Source organism: Saimiri boliviensis, chromosome 13, assembly GCF_048565385.1.
Source record: "Saimiri boliviensis isolate mSaiBol1 chromosome 13, mSaiBol1.pri, whole genome shotgun sequence".
Taxonomy (NCBI): Eukaryota; Metazoa; Chordata; class Mammalia; order Primates; family Cebidae; genus Saimiri; species Saimiri boliviensis.
The window spans coordinates 28862519-28876899 of record NC_133461.1 but is presented as its reverse complement, the minus strand read 5'-3'; the positions used below and the strand labels follow the sequence as shown (position 1 = coordinate 28876899).

At 45.3% G+C, this 14381-nt stretch overlaps 1 pseudogene; it reads left to right on the top strand.

Moving 5' to 3' along the window:
• The first annotated feature begins 6233 nt into the window (after positions 1–6233).
• Positions 6234–7012, top strand: LOC101034395 (single-strand selective monofunctional uracil DNA glycosylase pseudogene; annotated as a pseudogene).
• Positions 7013–14381: the final 7369 nt, after the last annotated feature.

The window sequence follows — 14381 nt, the reverse complement described above, 5'->3', positions numbered from 1 at the left end:
CTTTGTTGGTTTAATGTCTATTTTATCAGAGACTAGGATTGCAACTCCTGCTTTTTTTTGCTCTCCATTTGCTTGGTAAATCTTCCTCCATCCCTTTATTTTGAGCCTATGTGTGTCTTTGCATGTGAGATGGGTTTCCTGGATACAGCACACTGATGAGTTTTGACTTTTTATCCAGTTTGCCAGTCTGTGTCTTTTGATTGGGTCATTTAGCCCCTTTACTTTTAAGGTTAATATTGTTATGTGTGAATTTGATCCTGCCATTTTGATGCTAGCTGGTTGTTTTGCCTGTTAGTTGATGCAGTTTCTTCATTGTGTTGATTTTCTTCACCATTTGGTATGTTTTTGGAGTGACTGGTACTAGTTGTTCCTTTCTATGTTTAGTGCTTCTTTCAGGAGCTCTTGTAAGACAGGCCTGGTGGTGACGAAATGTCTCAGCAATTGCTTGTTTGTAAAGGATCTTATTTCTCCTTTGCTTATGAAGCTTAGTTTGGCTGGATATGAAATTCTGGGTTGAAAGTTCTCTTCTTTAAGGATGTTGAATATTGGCCCCCACTGTTTTCTGGCTTGTAGAGTTTCTGCCAGGAGATCCACTGTGAGTCTCATAGACTTCCCTATGTGGGTAACCCAACCTTTCTCTCTGGCTGCTCTCAGCATTTTTTCCTTCGTTTCAACCCTGGTGAATCTGACGATTATGTGCCTCAGGGTTGCTCTTCTTGAGAAATATCTTTGTGGTGGTCTCTGTATTTCCTGGACTTAAATATTGGCCTGCCTTGCTAGGTTGGGGAAGTTTTCCTAGATAATATCCTGAAGAGTGTTTTCCAGCTTGGATTCATTCTCTCTGTCACATTCAGGTACACTTATCAAGCGTAGATTAGGTCTTTTCACATAATCTCATATTTTTTGGAGGCTTTGTTCATTTCTTTTCACTCTTTTTTCTCTGATCTTGCCTTCTTGTTTTATTTCATTGAGTTGATCTTTGACCTCTGATATCCTTTCTTCTGCTTGGTCAGTGTGGCTATTGAAACTTGTGCGTGCTTTGTGAAGCTCTCGTGTGGTGTTTTTCAGCTCCATCAAGTCATTTATGGTCTTCTCTAAGCTGTTTATTCTCGCTAGTATTTTGTCAAACCTTTTTACAGTGTTCTTAATTTCTTTGTATTGGGTTAGAACATGTTCTTTTAGCTCAGAGAAGTTTGTTATTACCCACCTTCTGAAGCCTGTTTCTGTCAATTCATCAGACTCATGCTCCATTCAGCTTTGTTCTTTTGCTGGTGAGGAGTTGTGATCCCTTGGCGGAAGAGAGGAGTCCTGGTTTTGGGTGGTTTCATCCTTTTCGTGCTGGTTTCTTCCCATCTTTGTGGATTTGTTTACCTGTAGTCTTTCTAGTTGATGACTTTCAGGTGGTGTCTCTGAGTGGATGTCCTTTTTATTGATGTTGAAGTTATTTCTTTCGTTTTTTTTTTTTTGTTTTGTTTTTTTTAAAGTTTTCCTTCTAACAGTCAGGCTCCTCTGCTGTAGGACTGCTAGAGGTCCACTCCAGACCCTGCTTGCCTGGGGATCACCTGTGGTGGCTGCAGAACAGTAAGGCTTGCTGCCGGTTTCTTCTTCTGTTATCTTCGTCCCAGAAGGATAACTGCCAGATGTGAGCCTGAGCTCTCCTTTATGAGGTGTCTCTTTGGATATATGGGGGTTAGGGAGCTGCTTGAGGAGACAGTCTGTCCGTTATAGGAGCTCAAGTGCTGTGCTGGGAGCTCCATTGTTCCATTCAGGGCGTCTGTGTTGTTCTTGCTGGGAACTGCACTCTAGAGCTGTTCCTATTCAGCCATCTTGGATCCTCCCAGCCCCCCTACTCTTACTTCTTATGTGTCTGTCACCCCTGCTGGTCCATAGTCCCATGGAGCAGACCCATGCTTACCTTGGTAGCCCTGGCCTGTAACCCACCTGAGCTCTGCCAGTGTTTGTTGAGTGAACAAGCACAGAAAAAGGCCCTTGGATGAGGACCTGAGCAAGGAAGAACAATTTGCCTCCATGATGCTAGCATGAAGCATTATTAGCCAATGAGACATCATTTCTCATCTGAAATACATTGTATCTGCCCTGAAATGCTAATGATGTCAAAAATAAACATATCTGTGAGGCTAGAAATAAATTTTCTATATATTACTGGGAAATAATGCCTAAAAAATTATAAACCTTTATTCATATGAGATAAAGGATAGAGTTGACTTTAAGGTAGAATAGGATCCTCATTTATTAATTTGCTAATTATTTTCCTTGCAATAGACTTGCCTAACGAATTAGGTCTGTAGCAAACGTTCCCCCTGCCTTTCCTTCACCATGTGATGATGATCTTCTATCTTCATGTTCCACGCCACAGGAAGTAGGTGACGAGGAGGGGAATTAGGTCAGAAACAAAGTATGTGAGGAGACGGAGGATGGAGGAGAGCATGTTTCCCACAGGAAATTTCGAGATCCAGGCCACTCTTCTGTCTCCACTGAGGGGGTACAAGACAGATTCTGAGCCAGGCTATGGCAGAATCTGAATGACGGCCCTTTGTCCCTGGGGAGAGCTGCATTAGGAAGCGGGAAGGAGGATCCTGAAGGTTTGAGTATTCATGTGTGTTCCGGGGCACTTCATTTTGGTTGAAGCATCAGCCTGTGTGGGGCTAGGGAGGAATGGCAGCCAGAGCTCGCTTCCTTAGGAAGGAATGTGCTTGCTCTGGGCTGACAGGCCTCCTTGGCAATGGCAGGAAGAGTCAGTTCCATGGGACTTTTGAAGAACATAAACAGTCCCCTTTTATACAAACACTCAAACAAACCAAAGCCGGCTGTTAATTGTCTCTCTGGCCTGGACCCAAAGCAGCAATTTGGACTTGCCCCCTTCTTGGATTAATCTGGAATGACTCCCCCTGTATCCCCTCTTACCCTAGCCCCCCATACTCTGGAATCAAGAGACGAGACACTATTGACACTTGGGGTTGCATAATGCTTTGTTGTGGAGAGTTGTTCTGTGCGTTGTGGGATATTTAGCAGCATCTATGGTCTCTACCCACCAGATGCCAAGAGCAACAGCCTGCAAACTGAACTGTGACAACCAAAAATGTTTTTAGACATTGCCAAGTGTCCCCTGGGGAGGAAAATTGTCTCCAGTTGAGGACAACTGATCTGCCATATACATACTAAAAACCTTTGATACCATGTGTCAGAGTTTCAAAGTTTAAATGAGTGGCCTGATTTTGACTGAGGATCAAATTCTGAACGAGGAGATGGCAATGGGGTGTGGGTGCGCTGAGTGTGGCATGTGGCCAGTTCTGCTGGAAGCTGGTTCTGTGGCCTTAGGCAGGCCCATTATCCTTGAACCTTGTACTTGCTAACTAAAACTACAGCAAAATAGCAGCCTTCTCTGCAATGTGTAGCTGTCCTCTGATGATAAAGGTGATAAAACATCAGTCAGAGCTGGGAGTTCTTTGGAGAAAATTTGTTCTGTGGTGAGGCTGGTTTATGTTTTTGCTATTCTTTTACTCGAAGCTTCATTAAACCAGGTTGTTGGCCTAGCAACTTATGGAGACTTCACAGTCAAGATCTCCTCAGCAAAACTTGATTTCACATATTCCGCCCTGTCATCCCCATGTATCTTTGAAACAGCCCAGGAATCCTGAAATGGCGTTTCTCAGCTTGTCCCTCACCCCAGGGGCCATGCAAACGGCGTTTGGTGGAGCCCGCACATTGCTTTTGGCGTGCTCATGAGGTACGATCGGCAGTGGATCTGACTGTAGCCCTGCTGGTGCCCTGGGGTCCATGTGGAAGAATCTGACATGGGCAAGAGGCACATCTAAAGGCACATCCGTAGAGCAGCCCCTGCTCATTGTAGACATTTCTCATAAGATAGACATTTTTGCTTAAATGAGCCATGAGTAAAGGGAAAAAGCACTTTACTGTGGGTAATTTCTTTATAAGCTACTCAGCTGCCGGTGTTCCTTTGTAGCAACACAAAGGGACTAGGATACTTTTTGATCAAGTTCAGGATCCTTGAGCAGCTTTCAACACGCAGTTTTCTGTGGGCATAAGGAAAGTAACAGAGGCAGATGGTGTCCTCCATGAGCTCATAATTTGAGTATGTGAATGATTAATGGTTTGGGGCCAGGTTCCAGGGGGTCAAATCCCTATGAGCTGTGTGATCATTTTCTAAAGTTACCTAAACACTCTGTTTCCTCATTTGTAAAGTGGGCATAAACGCAGTACCTGGTCATAATATAGTGATGTTCTTAGATCAAAGCCTGGTTCATAATAAATTCTCAATCCATGTTAGCCGTTAATTGTATTACAATTCAGTCTGATCAACACTATAGTAAAGCTGTAAGCAAAATGTTAGGAAGTCTCTAAATGATGAATGTTTCCCAAAGCAATCCAGGAACACTTGGCCATTGCAAGTCTACGGCTCTGACAAAGGAAAAGACTCAGGAACCAGGAGCATGCAAGTAAATCCAGTTACCCAGCAGCCCATATAGCTTTACTCAAGTCAAGCTGTCTTGCAGAAGTGGGTGGGGCAGCTTGACTTCCCACTGTGTCCTCCCTAGTGAATATGGCCTGCGCCCAGTGTCTGTTGAGGTCACTCCACATTCATGGAGCTGGGAACAGCTGCTTTCAGGAAAAGGTCGGCTGTTGCTGAAATGAGGGACTTTCCTAGTGTTTAAATTGTTTATGTGAGGCCAGGTGCAGTGGCTCAGGCCCGTAATCCCAGCACTTTGGAAGGCTAAGGCGGGCAGATCACTTGAGGCCAAGAGTTTGAGACCAGCCTGGCCAACATGGTGAAACTTCATCTCTACAAAAAACATACAAATTAGTCGGGCATGGTGGTGCACACCTGTAATCCCAGCTACTCAGGGTGCTGAAGCACAAGAATCGCTTGAACCTGGGAGGCAGAGGTTGCCGTGAACTGAGATTGTGCCACTGCACCCCAGCCTGGGTGACAAAGCAAAATTCTGTTTCTAAACAAACAAATAAATAAATAAACAAACAAAATTGTCTATAAGGAACAAATGGCCAATGATTCAGAGAAATACCTGCTACTGGCCTGGAAAAGACTCACAATTTCTGTACTAGCTTTGTGAATACAGCCATTAAAGCACAACTGACTTTTACATCCAGGCATAGCTTAAAAAAGAAAAAAAAAAAATCAAGTCTGGAGAACTGACAGAGCTTCCCCTAGTGGCAGTGCTCGGGGTGGTGGAGGTGCCCAACGGACATGTCTGTCCCACAAAAGAAGCATTGGCACCCTGGCAATGGTTATTAATCAATCCTAAAATTCCCTTGGCTTTTGGCTTCCTTTTGGGTTCTCTGACAATCACACTGAATATAACTATCAAGTGCCAAGACAAGTGGAAATTGTCATGTCTTTTCAACAAAGGGTGCCAGGACAACTGGATATCACCTGTGAAAGAATGGAGATGGACCCTGCTTCACACCATCTATAAAAACTAACTCAAAATGAAGCAAAAGACATTTTGGGAGAGCTAAAAACTACAAGACTCTTGGAAGGAAATGTAGGGGTAAATCTTGGTGACCTTGGAGTAAGCAGTGGTTTCTTAGGATACCAAAAGCACAAGCGATAAAAGAAAAAATAATTAAGTTGGGCATCACCTAAATTAAAAACTTTTGTGTTTCAAAGGACACTATTATAAGAAAGTGAAAAGACAAACCACCAAATGGGAGTAGATATTTGCACACAAAAACTTTTACACAAATATTGACAGCAGCATTATTCATCATGGCCCAAAGTGGAAACAAGCCAATTGTCCATCAGTGATGAATGGATGAACAAAAGGTGGGCTATCCATACAGTGGGATGCTGCTCAGCCGTAAGAAAGGAAAGAAGTCTTGCCACATGCTCCAACATGGATAAGCCTGGAAGATGTTATGCTGAGCCCAAGAAGCCAGGCACAAAGGCCACATATTGCATGACTACATTTATATGAAATGTGCTGAATTGACAGTCAAATCCCTAGGGCAGAAGGTGGATCAGTGGCTGCTGGGGCTGGGGGAAGAGAGAAGGAGAGTGACTGCTAATGGGTTTGGGGTTTCTTTGGGGGCTGATGAAAATTTTCTGGAACTAGATAAAGGTGATAGTTGTCCAGTCACAGGAATACACTAAAAATTGCTGAATTGTGCACTAACGGTATGGGAGATGTATTGAAAAAAAAAAAGTGTCAGGGACTGGACCAGGTGATAATAGCATGGCCAGGCCTCAGACTTTTTCACGAGGGACCCTCCATGATCCTGCAGGTGCCCGGAGAGAGCCCTAGCTCTGCCCTCAAGGCTTGGCTGAGGGCTTCCTCGTGGAGGAGCTTTGGCTCAGTGCTGAGCTGAGCCAACCGCAGTCTTTGGAGTCTGAAGGCATCATCCACAATCCCATGGAGTATTGTATTAGCCACATCGTAGCTTCATGACTCGCTGCTGCCAGGGCCTCAAAGAAGTGCTCTTCCTGGGCACAAACCCAGGACCTTTTGTCATGGCCCAGACACGAGTGCCCTTTGGGGAAGTGAACATAGTCTGGAATTGGCTGGGCATTGGAGGGCCTGTGCTCACCCCTCCCCAAGAGCACCCTAAGCACCTAAGCAATCGGTGCTGGTGGGGTGCTCACAGTCAGAGGCAAGCAGTGCCTGATTCCGGGGCTTTTCCTAGAACCTCTGTGGAAAACCTGGGGTCTTCTCCTGTCACTGCTTTGTCCACAATCTGTGTTCTCTGCTATTCCTGGCTCCCGAGAGCACAGCCTCACTCCTGCTGAGCTGCCTACCAAGCAGCAAGAACAGCTTCTTGGGATCTGTGGTGCAGCCCTCTGCCAACAGGTGCGGCTGGGGGTGGGAGTGGGCTGGCTGGGGCAGTAGTGGGCACGAATGACTCTGGCACAGGCTTGATGCCAGAGATCCAGGTAGAGGGGCCCCTGCATCGCTCTCCCCATAACCCACAGGCCAACAGGGCTGGTAGGCAGTCACCAAATGAATTGACTGAGTGAGTTGGGGCTGCTGCATGGCTATTGAAATGAGTGCCCCAAGGCCTGGCATGGGACACGTGGGACACATACAGCGCCTCTAAGTCACTCTTGGGCAAGCGGATAACAATACATCTCCTAGACTGAAGCCAAAGGTCGTCCTGGGCTCCCTGGTTGCCAGGAAACACGTGCTTCAATCTGTTGAAGCGTCTTCCAACCTGCCATGGCAGTTTTGACAGCACTCGTTCACCCTGCCGAGTCCTGCTTTCCTCACCGTGCCTGAGCATTGCCCCTTTGTGGGAGGGAATCAGCAGAAGGTGCTCTGTTGCACTTCAGATGCTTCTACCTCGTTTGCTTGGAAGTCTCTATTAAATGAGGAGCTCCCTAGACTGCCTTCTAAGGTTGCATTTGGTTTTTCAGAGGAAATATCTTGTCAGGATCCCTATGCATCCTTATAGAACAGCTGCCTTCAGCTGACCCCCTTTCCTCATAGGGGCCAGGACAAAGCATGGGACAAGAAATTCAGAGTAACCTTCTCATGAGAGGCTGAGGCTGGATAAAGGAAGAATTCAGTGTGGTGGTGTGAGTCAGAAGACCTGGATTTTCATCCCAGTTTGTGACTTGTGAGCTTTATGATGGTCAAATTGATAAGCCTGGGCCTTAGGCTCCTCATCTGTAAAAGGGGGCTGCCTCCCTCCTAGGGTTGGTGTGAAGGTTAATGGAGACAACAGTTGAATTGTCTTGCACAGGCCTGGCTCATGGCTTTGCTTTCTTGTTTTCTTACCTCGGGGTTGGGGAGTCCCTGCACTATGCTCCAAGGGAAGCCCCTCTCCACTCAGAACACCTTGCTTGGGAAGAGTCTGGGCTCCCAGCTGTGGCCAAGGTGAGGGGCGAATTCTTTATCTGTCAGAGATGGACCAGTGAGTTTATGACAAACGCAGCCTCTGATTTTTCCAGTCTAAGCATTAAAAGCTCCTAAACCCAGCCCACTGTGGTGGCTCACACCCATAATCCCAGCACTTTGGGGGGCCGAGGCAGACAGATCACTTGAGGTCAGGAGTTTGAGACCAGCCTGGCCAACATGGTGAAACCCCATCTCTACTAAAAATAGAAAAATTAGCCAGGTGTGGTGGATGTACCTACAATTCCAGCTGCTTGGGAGGCTGAGGCAGGAGAATCGCTTGAACCTAGGAGACGGAGGTTGCGGTGAGCCAAAATCGCACCACTACACTCCAGCCTGGGCATCAGAGTGAGACTCCATCTCATAAATAAATAAAAAATAAACAATTAAATAAAAGCTCTCAAACCTTAAAAAGCGCTGTAAAGCACCTCCTCTGTCTCTGGGCCAGCCACATCTCTCTACTTCTTCCTCAATCTTATTTTGCCTGATTTACTACAAGCCAAGTCTCTTGATTCTGTACTTTGCACTTTGCAGTTGATGATTTTTTTTTTTTTTTTAGAGATGGAGTCTCACTCTGTCACCAGGCTGGAGTGCAGTGATGCAATCTCTCGGCTCGCTGCAACCTCCACCTCCTGGATTAAAGTGATTCTTGTGCCTCAGCCTCCTGAGTAGCTGGGATTACAGGCACATGCCACCACACCCAGCTAATTTTTATATTTTTAGTAGAGACAGGGTTTCATCATGTTGACCAGGAAGATCTCAGTCTCCTGACCTTGTTATCTGCCCACCTTGGCCTCCCAAAGATGATTTTTTTTTAAATGTAGCAGAAATGTATGTTGTTCCTCTCACATTTTTTCTTGTAATTTTAGCTCCTCTTTCTATCCCTTCAAAATCTCATTGGACCCCCACATGAAAGGTTTGTGGTCTCTTCGAGCTACATGTCTTCGATAAATGTGACAAGTGTATGTCTTTCACTAAGACATTGATTAAAAAGCATTGAATAGGAATTGGTCATGGACAGAAGGTGGCATTTTAACAAGATATTTGTTGGAGATCAAAATCACACTATGGTGTGTATGCAACAATTCTGTTGTCTGAAGTGACTGGAAGCCTATGTTACTGGTTCCTGCTGACTTGTGCTTGAGGTGGCTTCTTTCCTTGCATATATGGACTTTTGGATTGTAAGTTCATGTTTCTCAGGGTTTCGCCTTTGAGACTCCTGTGTGGTGTCTGGAGAACAGTGTTGCATTGGAGCCCATAGTTTCAGTCTGGGATGCTAACTTCTTACCTGGGGTGAGATGGGAGCTGAATGGATCATGTAGATCATATAAATTTCAATCTCATGCCTAGATAAAAGCAGAGCCCTTGTGAATGATCAGGGGAGATACGTTTTCTGTCTAGAACCCTCGGCAAGCTAGGTAAGCTATTTCATTATCTCTCTTTGCAAGTGAGCAGATTGTTTTTTTCTGTCACCTTTTTATCGAGAGTGGAAACCTCAGAAAGTCTTGGCTCTATGCAGGAATCACAGTTCTGACGCATGCGTGCTCTAGGCCCAGGCCTCAGCTTCTGTCCCTGTTGGTGGCCATTACATCCAAAGCTTCTTGGGTATCAAGATTGGCAGCTCTCCCCTTCCAACTCCTCCACATCCAAAGCAGCTGCCCCAGGATTTCCTACTTCTTTGGTTTCAGTTTTCTTTGTCTTCTTTTTTGCTGCCGGATTTTCCTTTCTTTAGCAAAGCTCAGTTAGTGCATTCGAAAGCCTGTTCATTATCTTTTCTCTACCACTTCTAGGTGTTTTTAGAGCAGAAAGGTTTCTAAGTTTCCTAGTCTGCCATACTGCTGGAAATGTAAGTCTCTGTGGTACAATTTCTCTCTATTAAACTTGCAAAAATTTAGCAGGGGCGAGGGAAGAGCTCACATGCTACTGATGGGAATCTAAATTGATATATCAACTCCTGAGGGCATTTTGCAATCAAAAATATGCAAAAATGATGCATGTCATTTGTCCCAGCAATTTCCATTTCTGGGAATTTATTCTATTAAATCATCGTGAAATGTGTGCAAAGCTTCGGGTTCAGGACGTTTGTCATAGTTGTATCCAGCCTCAGCATTTCCAAAAAGTACACGCTATTTAAATATTCCAGTCAGGAAAACAAAAAGGTAAACAACAAGAAGGAAGGGGAAGAACTTATATCAGGAAAAGAAAAACTTTCTGAGAAATCTTCAGCAAACGAGTGCTTAGGACTCTGCGGTCAGATCACATCTCTTGGCCATTCCTGGCTCTGAGGGAATCTTGGAAAATCAGAATTTTTATTTGGGTACAACTGAGATTTTGTTAGTAAGGAAGAAGGGAGGAATGGATACCATCGTATGTAAGTATGTAAGTATATGTGTGTCTGTATTAGTAAGGGTTCTCTAGAGTGACAGAACTAATAGGACAGATGAATATATAAAGGTGAGTTTATTAAGGAGTATTGACTCACACAGTTGCAAGGTGAGGTCCCAAGGTGAGGCTGTCTGCAAGCTGAGGAGCCAGGAAGCCAGTCTGAATCCTAAAGCTGAAGAACGTGGAGTTCGGTGTTTGAGTTGGAGTTCAGTGTTTGAGGGCAGGAAGCATCCAGCAAGGAGAAAGATGTAGGCTGGGAGGCTAAACCAGTCTACGTTCTCCTGCCTCTCCACGTTCTTCTGCCTGATTTTATTCTAGCCATGCTGCAGCTGATGAGGTGGTGCCCACCCAGACTGAGGGTGGGTCTGCCTATTCCAGTCCACTGACTCAAATGTTAATCTCCTTTGGCAACACCCTCACAGACACACCCAGGAACAACACTTTGTATTCTTCAATCCAGTCAAGTTGACACTCAGTATTAACCATCACAGTATGTATGTGTATATGCATGTAAATATTTATGTGTGTATGTATCTATGCATCTGTCATCTATCTATTGATTGATATGCTTCTAGAAGGGTAAACATAAAATTCTTTTGATGTTTATTCCTAGTCGAAAGAATTTTAAAGTTAATTTTTACCTTCTTGTTTTTGCATATTTGACAATATAACACAGCTACATTATATTTATTTTTTAAATAAATTTTAAATATTTAAAAATATATATTAGTAAGATAAAATATAAGATAATATAATACAGCTGTATTATATTTATTTTTTGAAAGTCACTCAAGAGTCTGGGTGCAGTGGCTCACACCTGTAATGTTAGCACTTTGGGAGGTCGAGGGGGGTGACTTGCTTGAGCCTAGGAGTTCGAGACCAGCTGGACCACAAGGTAAAACACTGTCTCTCCAAAAAATACAGAAAAATTGTCTAGGTGTGGTGGTTCACACTTGTGATCCCAGCTACTTAGGAGACTGATGTGGGAGGATCGCCTGAGCTGAGGAAGCAGGGGTTTCCCTGAACCAAGATTGCACCATTGCACTCTAGCCTGTGTGACAGGCTGAGACTCTGCCTCGGAGAAAAAAAAAAGTCCCTCAAGAAAGGTTATAGTTGTTGAGGATGGAGTGGCACATGATGGGGGTAGGACCACAGCCAGGTGTGGTGCCAGAGAGCGGTGAGAAGCAGAGAACCACAGTATCTCAGGAGTGTGGGGTGAGGATATAGCAGCTGCACCCTCACTGTTCTCAGTGGATTGTGATGCCCTTGGTTTTTAATTGAGGGGGTCCAAGTGTTGCCCGTTGTCTTGTATGTGCTGCCTACAACCCATTTGGAATATAGAGGGCAGAATGGAAGACTCCGAAGCCGCTCCAGACATCCCGGCTTTGAAGGTGGGATATCTTGATTGTGTGTGGATTTTTTTTTTTTTTTTTTTATCACCCAGATAGCTGCTTGGCATTTTGTCTGACTTCTCATTTCAGCTCTTGAGTTGATTGAAATGTTCTGAGACCTCCTTCATGTTATGTCCAGCCTCAGAAAACAGACCAGAGGAATAGGCCATAGAGTTATGATGTTACCATGAGAGAAGCTGGTGGATCTTGAGAGTCCTGCCATAAAAGGACAAGAGCAACGTGCTGGGAACGTCGGAGAAGCAGAGTTTTCCCCCTTTACCAGGAACCGTGCTGATGATGGTGGCTGCCATTTATTGAGTGTTTACTGTATTTTCTCATTTAGTCCTTAAAACCACTTCACAAGATAGATTCTCATTTTATAATTAAGAAAATAAAGGCTTGGACAGGTTAAGTAACTTGTGTAAGATCACACAGCCAGGTCAGTGAGAAAGGGGTCACTTTGCGCTGTCTGGTTTTGAGTCTGTTTGTAACCATCTGTTACTCTACTCAGGGCCAGTAATCCTGCTTTACTTTGGACTGTTCTGGTTCAAGCTCTTTAAGTCCCACATTCTGAGAGACCGCTCAGTTCCAGGCAAACCTGGACAGCTAGATTTGCTTCCTTGGCATGAACAGTTCTCTTTCCACTGAGTGCTCAGGGGTCCGTGTGTTCTTCACACCGGGATGGTCTCTGGGTGCAATTGAAGTTGGGTATTTTCCATAGTGTCCCCCGGGCAACAATAGGCACATAATTGGTACCAAAGGAAAAACAAATCCTAGTGGAATTAGTGAGTGAATAAGTGACTAACATCACCTACAGCAACTACTTTTCGGTTATCCATTATGAGTCAATCGTTAGGTGCTGTGGGAAATAAATAATTTACTGAGTAATGTGAGTAACTGAATTGCACTCCAGAGTAGAGACTTGTGCTCTTGGCGGTGTCAACAAAGATTAATTAAGGGGTATTGCATCACAGACTTGATGACTTTAATGACAGCAATGAAACCCACAGCAGTAACGCCACTCTGCTTTGGTAGGTCCTGGAGTTTATACGCCTTATCCCTCACACGATCTAATTCTTCTGCCTCCCAGCAAAGGTGTGAGATACTCAGCTCCACTTCACAGGCAGGGAGAGTGAGTCAGAAAGGACCACCAGCTTATGATCTAAAGCCATGATTGCATAGTTGGTGGGGGGGTCCCTAGGCCACCTCCGGGCCACTGTTGTGTTTTGTGGTCTACATAATTTTTTTAAACAAAATTAAATTGGTGACTCACATCTTTAACCCCAGCACTTGGGGAGGCCGAGCCCAGGAGTTCAAGACCAACCTGGACAAGATAGCACGACTTGGTCTCTACAAATAATAAAAAAAGTAACCAGGTGTGGTGACACACACCTGTGGTCCCAACTACTTGGGAGGCTGAGGTGGAAGAATCACTTGTGCTGGGGCAGTTGAGGCTGTAGTGAGCCCTAATTATGCCACTGCACTCCAGCCTGGGCACCAGAGACAGACCTTGTCTCAACAACAAGAAAAAAATGGAATTGCATGACAATTAAAGACTGGAAGATTTTGCATAAAAATCTGAATTTCAAGTCCCTCTTGACAAAATGGAAGCTATGACAGCCCTGTGTTCTCAATCATGGTTGTCACTCATGATGCGGCACTGACCCTCCAGTTTCCTCATTTCCAGGGCTGTCCTGGGCTATGTTACCCTGGGCACCAAAACAAAGACCAGAAGGTAAAGAAAGTATCTTCAGTGGAAGAAAGCATGTGACCATAGCAGCCTCAGGGACACCAACAGTTGGCTCATGTTCCAAAGGATCAAGAACACAGCTGCCAGGAAAAGCCACCTCTGCCAAGGCTGGAAGCAGACCGCTGCCTCCTTTGGGAATCTAGATGCTGTCCTTGACTTCTCCTGCTGCACCATCATGGTTCTCCTCCCATTTAGTCAAGTCACAAAACAAACTTTTGATTTTTCCCAATTAGCCATTTCCTTCAGTAAGCGGCAACTCCACTCTTACAGGTGTTCAGGCCATACACTTTGGAGACATGCTTAACTCTCTCAGACCCCACCTCCCTGTCTGCTTCTGCCATCCTGGTGCAGACCACCATCAGCTCTTGCTTGGGATGCCCTGGAAGCGTCCTGATTGTTCCTCCTGCTTCTACCTCACCCTGCTGCTGCCTATTCCCAGTGCTGCCAGGCAGGGATCCTGTCAAAATCAGTGGGATAGCCAGGCACTGCGGCCCATACCTGTAATCCCAGTGCATTGGTACGGTGAGAAGGGAGGATCACTTGAGCCCAGGAGTTCAAGACTGCAGTGTGCCATAATCGTGCCTGTGAGTAGTTACTGTACTCTAGCCAGGGCAACAAAGCAAGACCCCATTTCTATAAATTTTTAAAAAAATATTAGCTGGTGCACAACTGTAGGCTGAGGTGGGAGGGTCACTTGAGCCCAGGAGTTTGAGGTTATAGTGAGCAGTGACTGCACCATTGCATTCCAGACTGGGCAACAGAGCAAGACCAACCCTGTCTCTAAATACACCCTCCTCGCCCACCCCACACACACAGTCTGGTGCAGCGGCTCATACCTGTAATCCCAGCGTGAGCCCAGTATATATTTAAATACACACAGTGCTGGAGCTGCTGCTGCTGAGTCCAGATCTCGTTGCCGTATGCGCCCCACCCCCCACGCCTGCCTAACGTGCATTTGTGATTCCT